Source organism: Mustela putorius, unplaced genomic scaffold, assembly GCF_011764305.1.
Source record: "Mustela putorius furo isolate JIRA1106 unplaced genomic scaffold, ASM1176430v1.1 tig00003962_pilon_pilon_pilon, whole genome shotgun sequence".
Taxonomy (NCBI): Eukaryota; Metazoa; Chordata; class Mammalia; order Carnivora; family Mustelidae; genus Mustela; species Mustela putorius.
The window spans coordinates 13,237,964-13,246,036 of record NW_025422106.1 but is presented as its reverse complement, the minus strand read 5'-3'; the positions used below and the strand labels follow the sequence as shown (position 1 = coordinate 13,246,036).

The window sequence follows — 8,073 nt, the reverse complement described above, 5'->3', positions numbered from 1 at the left end:
AATAAAGTCAGAGATTATGCTAGGTGAAATAAGTAAAGCAGAGAAAGACCATTTTCACTTGGTTTCACTGATATAGGGAACGTAAGGAATAACATAGAGGACATTAGAAGAAGGAAGAGTAAAAGGTGAAGGGGTGGGAATCAGAGGGGCAATGAACCATGAGGGACTATGGACTACAGGAAACAAACTGAGGGCTGCTGAGGGGAGGGGGCATGGGAGGATGCATTAGCCTGGTAATGGGTATTAAGGAAGGCATGTATTGCATGGAGCACTGAATGTTATACACAAACAACGAATCATGGAACACTACATCAAAAACTAATGATACAGTGTATGTGACTTACATAACATAATAAAATAAAAATAAAAAATAAAATAAAATCAGAAATGAAAGTAGGGACATTACTACTGATACCAAAGAAATATGAAGGATCATAAAAAACCAATATAAACAATTATATACTAAAAAATTGGGTAACCTAGAAGAAATGGATAAATTCCTGGAAACATACAACCTAGAATCATAAAGAGAAAGAATCAACCAAGAATCATAAAGAAAAAGAAAATATGAAAGAATAGGCCAATAATAAGTTAGAAGACTAAAGTAATGATCAAAAACCTCCAAACAAAGAAAAGCCGAGGTCTAAATAACTTCATGAGTGGAATCTAATTAAATTTAAAGAACTAATATCAATTCTTCTCAAACACTTCCAAAAAGTTGAAGAGGAGAGAACACTTCAAACTCATTTTATGAAGCCAGTATTACCCTGGTAACAAAGCCAGACAAGGACACTACAAAAAAATTATAGACCAACATATCTGAAGAATAAAGAAATCCTCAAAAGATACTAGCAAACTGAATTCGCCAGCACATTACAAAGATCATACAACATGATCAAGTGATAGTTATCCCTAAGATGCAAGAAACATACACAAATCAATCAAGGTGACATACCACATTAATGGAAGAAAGGAAAAAACTTATATGATCATCTCAATAGACGCAGAAAAAGTGTTTGACAAAATTCAACAACTGTTTATGATAAAAACTCTCAATACATTTTAAGATATAGAAGGAATGTAGCTCAACATAATAAAGGCTGTATATGATTTGTTCACAGCTAATATTATTCTCAATGGTGAAAAGCTGAAAGTTTTCCTCTAGATCAGGAAAAAGACAATGATGATGACTCTCACCTCCACTATTCAACATAAGACTAGAAATCCTAGCCAGAACGGTTAGGCAAGAAAAAGAAATAGAAGGCATCCAAATCAGAAAGGAATAATGAGATTGTCTCTGTTCATGGATGTATGATCTATATATTAGATGTATATATCTAGATGTATGATTTCTATATATTAGAAAAAAAAAAAAACCCTAAGGACTCCACCTAAAAACTGTTAGAACTGATAAATTAAGTAAAGTTACAGGACACAGAATCAACATACTAAGATCAGTTGTATTTCTACACATGAACAATAAACTATCTGCTCCCCCAAAAAAGAAATTTAGAATCCCATTTATAATATCATAAAAAAGGTAAAATACTAAGAAAAAATTTAACCAAGGAAGTAAAGATCTTCACACTGAAACTTAAAGAAAATGAAGGAGATACAAGTAAATGGAAAGATAATATCTGTGTATTTGAATTGGAAAAATTATTATTGTTAAAGTATCCATATTACACAAGTGATCTACAAATTTAATGCAATCCTTATAAAATCCAATGGCATTTCTTACAGAAACAGAAAAAGCAATCCTAAAATTTGTATAGAACCACCGAAGACCCCAAATAGCCCAAGTAATAATGAGAAATGATAAAGTAGATGTTCTTCTGGTTGCATCACTCTTCCCTATTTTAAATTATGGCAATCAAAATTTGAAATTTTGCCAGTATAATACTGGCAAATGAAACAATAAAGATCACAGAAATAAACCCATGCATATATGTTCAATTAATTCCTCAACAAAAGAACCAAGAATACACGATGGGGAAAGGATAATCTCTTCAGAAAAAGGTGGTGGTAAACTGGATACCTACATGCAAAAGAATGAAATTAAATCCTTATTTTACACCATATACAAAAATCAACTCAAAAATGGATTAAAGACTTAAATGGATGACCTGAAACTATAAGACTCCTAGAAGAATACAAGGGGTCCAGGGGGAACCTGGATGGCTCAGGTGGTTGGGTGTCAGACTCTTGATTTCGGCTCAGGTCATGATCTCAGTTGTCATTGGATTAAACCCCACCTCCAGCTACAAGCTCAGCAAGGAGTCTGCCTGAGAGTCTCTCCCTCTCCTTTTCCATATGTTCCTCCCCTTGCTTGTGCGCTCTCTCTCTCTCTCTCTCTCCCCCCCCCCTCAAAGAAATACATAAATCTTGAAGAGGGCAGATTTATTTTAAAAAATACATGTGGGAAAGCTCCCTTGACATTAATCTTGGCAATAATTTTTTGGATATGACACCAAAAACAGGAAGTTTCTGTATAACAAAGGAAACAGTCATCAGAGTGAAGAGATAACCAATGGAATGGGAGACAATATTTGGAAAGCATTTATCTGATAAGGGGGTAATATCCAAAGTATATAAGCAACTCATACAACCAGAAACCCAAACAACCTGATTCAAAATGAGCAGAGAACCTGCATAGCCATTTTCCAAAGCCATACAAATGCCCAATGGGTATATAAAAAATGTTCAGCATAACTAATCATCAAGAAAATGCAAAAGAACATTGAAGTATCACTTCACATCTGTTAGCATGGCTATTATCAAAACAAACAAACAAAACAACAAGAGATAACAAGTGTTGGTGAGAGTGTGGAGAAAAGAATCCTTGTACACTATAGTGGTAATGTGTATTGGTATAGCCATTATGGAAAACAATATGGAGTTTTCTCCAAAAAATACAAAATAGAACTATCATATGACCTAGCAATTCCACTTCTGGGTATTTATCTGAAGAAAATGAACTCTAACTTGAAAAGATATATGTATCCCTATGTTCACTGCAGCATTATTCATAATAGCCAAGATATTAAAACTACTTAAGGGTTGTCAATGGATGAATAGAAAAAGAAAAATATATAATGGAATAATATTCAGCCTTTTAAAAAAAAGAAATCTTGCCATGAATGAACCCTGAAGATATTAAGCTAAGTAAAGTAAGTCAGACACAAAGGACAAATACTACATGACCTCACTTATTTGTGGAATCTAAAAAAGCCTAACTCATTGAACCAGAGGGTAAAATGGTTCTCACAAGGGGCAGGAGAAATGGAGAGATATTGGTCAAAGGGTACAAGCTTTCAATTATAAGATGAATAAGTTCTAGAGACTTAGTGTTCAACATAGTGACTATAGCTAATAATAATGTACTGTATACTTAAACCTTGCTAATATAGATGTTTTCTCTCACCACATACCAAAAAAGGTCACTATGTGAGCTGATGGATATATTAATTTGGTTAATGTGGTAATCACTTTACAATGTATCAAATATCAAACATCATGTACATCATGTACACCCCTCTCTCTGCCTGCCTCTCTGCCTACTTGTGATCTCTCTGTCAAATAAATAAGTAAAATCTTTTTTAAAAAGTGAATTATTTTCACTCTTAAGTAGATATACAGAAACATTTTTATTAATTAGTATTAATTGCTTTATTTATAAAATTCTTGACCATAATCCATTCCTAATATAATTTGCAATGTATGAATTTGAGAGGATTCAGTTCCTTGATGAAACAGAAAATAATAAATACTCTTCCCTAAAACTGGTCAGGAAATATGAAGGAAAACCATACAATTCAATTTACTCAAAAAAATTTTTTGTGCTTTTATGGTTTTGATATAACTATAATGTGCACAAGCTGATCATTCATTTTCTTTGCTGTGCAGCCTGGTATTGGGTTTGGTGACTCTGATGTCCAGCTGGGCTGCTCTTTCCACAAGGGCTTTGTGGTTCTTTGAGGAGACAATGTGAGCAATCTCTCCACGGTAAGATTTGTTGCACATCAGCAGCACTTCAAGCTCCTTGACATTGTGGACTAGGAACTTCTGGAAGCCCCTGGGGAATATGATTTGATTTCTTGTTGCTACCCTAACCAATACTGGGCATCAAGATCTGGCCCTCTAATCATCTGCACATCCTATTGTCAATGCCTCTGGGTTTCTGGCAGTTGCGCTTAATTTTGACATATTGGTCTGACTGGTGCCTGATGAACTTTTTGGTCCTTTCTTTAATGATCTTGGGCTTCACCAGATGTCTGAGGGCAGCAACACTGCCCTGTAACACACAGCTGCCACCTCCACAGGTAGCCTGGAGGAAGAGAAAGGAAGGTGGCACGCGAGGGCTCCATCTACTCAAAACTTTTAAACCAGATTATAAAGCTAAGTCCACCTGAACCCTTAGTGGGTGAGGATTTCATTCCTAAGGCTGAAATAATTTCATTTGTGGTCAAGTCAGCTCCAGGAGCAGAAATATTGCCAAAGATATTTTAAGGTCAGTAAGAAGTACACTCTGCTTAAACCAATTATGAAATTGTCAGATCTCAGATGACAGCCAATTTCATGCATTTCAGAGCCACTGAATTTATTTAGTCACAACAATAATAGAAATTGAACAAGAAAGATAGCATTACATATAATTCTTTGGGGGGATCAAAATAGATGATGACTTACAAATAAAGTTCTGTGGGTTGGCATATATGATTTTTTAAAAGATTTTATTTATTTATTTGACAGACAGAGATCACAAGTTGGCAGAGAGGCAAGCAGAGAAAGAGGAGGAAGCAGGCTCCTGGCAGAGCAGACAGCCTGATGTGGGGCTCCATCCCAGGACCCTGGGACCATGACCTGAGCTGAAGGCAGAGGCTTTAACCCGCTGAACCACCCAGGTGCCCTGGCAAATATGATTTTAAGAAAAATATGTTGTAGGGGAAATGTGGATTTATAATTATATTGTTTAATAATTATACCTTCATGATTATTTTCTGCTTATTCTATCTCATGGACTCATTTAAGAGAAAACTAACATGTAAATTTAAATAATATATTTAATCTTTTTTCTTCTGTATCATTTCATTAATAAAAGAGGATGATAAAATACATTAAGGTAGAAAGCAATGCTTACAAATTTCTCACTTTTGTATAATTTTTAACCCATGGATTCTAAACAGTGCCCTATAATACATACAAAAGGAAATAGTTTAACATAATTAGTAATAATTTCATGCATCCTTCAATATAAAAGCTTTTATGAACTTAGAATAATTCATATGAGCTTTTTCTAAGACTGTTCTTTGTAGTGTGTTTGCATAATAATAAGATCCAATCTGTTAGAAAACAAGTAAAGGACAAATGGTCATCATTTTGATCTAATGATGTTTAATGCAGTTTTAAGCAATCTGCTAAAGACAAAAGGTGGCCACTCAGACATAGCCAATTACTTATTTGTGTGGCAGATGAAATCTTTAATAATGAATCTGATTAACATTCAATAATAAATATACGGGCTGGGAAAATGACCAAGCCACCTCAACCACCAGTAAACATCAACTAAGGCTTTGCTCGAATTGAGATCAGACTGGTATTCCAGAAAGGCGCATTAAGATAAAAGTTTATCAAATGTGTTAACATGGACTCCCCTAAAAAATCTACATAAAATCTGGAAAATAGACCAAACATCTATATGAGTTATATGTATTTAATTGTTTAGGGATTTTTAAAAGAAGATTTTATTTATTTATTTGACAGAGATCACAAGTAGGCAGAGAGGCAGGCAGAGAAAGGTGGGGGAAGCAGGTTCCCCACTGAGCAGAGAGCCTGATGTGGGGCTTGATCTCAGGACCCTAGGATCATGACTAGAGCTGAAGCCAGAGGCTTTAACCCACAGAGCCACCCATGCACCCCAAGAGATGTTTTAAATCAATTTGGTTTGATCCCCAAACACTGAAAACATTATAAAAATCATGCTGTAGGAGATTTAGCAGTTACACTGCTTAAGTTTTTCTACCAATGACATTTTTTTAAAAGATTTTATTTATTTATTTGACAGACAGAGATCACAAGTAGGCAGGGAGGCAGGCAGAGAAAGAGGAGGAAGCAGGCTCCCCGCCGAGCAGAGAGCCCAATGCGGGGCTCGATCCCACACCCTGGGATCATGACCCGAGCCAAAGGCAGAGGCTTAACCCACTGAGCCACCCAGGTGCCCCTACCAATGACATTTTATGAGTAATGTGAAGGGATTCTCTTTTAATAATACTTATATTCTGAAAATGTCTTTGATCCAGTGGGGTTTAATAACTGTTTCATATCTAAATACATCCTAATTAATAATGTACAATAGATGGGGCACCTGGGTGGCTTAGTGGGTTAGGCGTCTATCTTCGGCTCAGGTCATGATCTCAGGGTCCTGGGATTGAGTCCCACATTGGGCTCTCTGCTTGGCAGGGAGCCTACTTCTTCCTCTCTCTCTCTGCCTGCCTCTCTGCCTACTTGTGATCTCTCTCTGTCAAATTAATAAATAAAAATCTTTTAAAAATAATGTATAATAGAGGTTAGATGAGAATATCACAAGTTGTATTTTTAAAATGATTTATTGAAGAATAACATATACACAGAAAAGTACATAAATAAAGAGGCTACTGAATTTTCACGAAGTGAGCACATACGTTAACCAGAAAAAGATTTTTAAAACTAAACATCAAGAAATGGCATCCTAGAAGCCCTTCTAGTCATTAGATCCCTCCCTGCCAGACCACTAACCCAATTTTAAATATCATGTATTAGTTTGGCTTGTTTTTTTTTTTTTGAACTTAATCTAGCTTTTTCTCTCAACATAATGTTTGCAAGATTCTTGCAAACATGTTTTTGAGCAGTTATAGCTCATTCATCCTTTTTGTGCAAATATACTATTATACATATATATATATGGTAGATTTTGGATTATTTATTTATCCTATGGTCATCATTTTATAGGTATAATGAATTATGCTGCTACGAACAAACTTACACATGTCTTTTGGTGAACATATGTATGCATTTCTGTTGAGCATATATCCAGGAATATTGCTGGGACTTAGAATGTAAATATATTCAATTTTATTAGATACCGTGAATCAGTTTTCCAAATGGTTATACCAATTCACATTCTCATTAGCAATGTTCTATAATTTCTCCAATCTTAGCATTTTCTGTCTTCATTTTAGCCATTCTTTTAGGCATATTAGGTAGTGTTATTGTTTAAATTTGCATTTCCCTGATAACTAATAAGGTTGAACATATGTTCATGTATTTATTGGTCATTTGAATACCTTTTTTGTGAAGTGCCTATCTAAGTCTTTGGTCTGCATTTTGTCTTCCAAGCCAAACTGTAATATCTCTTAAAATTGGTTCTATTAACCAGCATATAAATGAAATTTGAGTTATTATTCTATTTTTAAAATAAGAAAGGAATTGAAATATGTCAGCATTTTCAGGTTTCTGAGCTTATGATATAATTTAAAAATCAACCAAAAAACATTGCCATTGGATTCTAATGAGCTAACTCATCATATTAATTATGGTTAAAAAAAAAAAAAAAGCTAGCAAGTACTTAGCCTGACTTTCCTATTTAAACTCTACCTCTGGGGGCACCTGGGTGGTTCAGTGGGTTAAAGCCTCTGCCTTTGGCTCAGGTCCTGACCCCAGGGTCCTGGAATTGAGCCCCACATCGGGCTCTCTCCTCAGTGGAGAGCCTGCTTCCCTTACTCTCTCTCTGCCTGCCTCTCTGCCTACTTGTTATCTCTCTCTTTAAAAAAAATTTTTTTAAATAAAAAAAAAAATACACTCTACCTCTGGGGGCACCTAGGTGGCTCAGTCCTTAGGTATCTGCCTTTAGCTCAGGTCATGATCCCAGACTGCTGGGATTGAGCCCCACATTGGGCTACCTGCTCAATGGGAAGCCTGCTTCTCCCTCTCCTACTCCCCCTGCTTGTGCTCCCTCTGTCGCTGTGTCTCTCTCTGTCAAGTAAATAAAACAACAACAACAAAACTCTACCTCTGAGTAACCATATAGCAGATAAG

At 35.5% G+C, this 8,073-nt stretch overlaps 1 pseudogene; it reads right to left on the bottom strand.

The window, feature by feature from the left end:
* Window positions 1-3,882: 3,882 nt before the first annotated feature.
* On the bottom strand, window positions 3,883-7,361 carry LOC101669979 (annotated as a pseudogene).
* Between the last annotated feature and the right edge of the window lie 712 nt (window positions 7,362-8,073).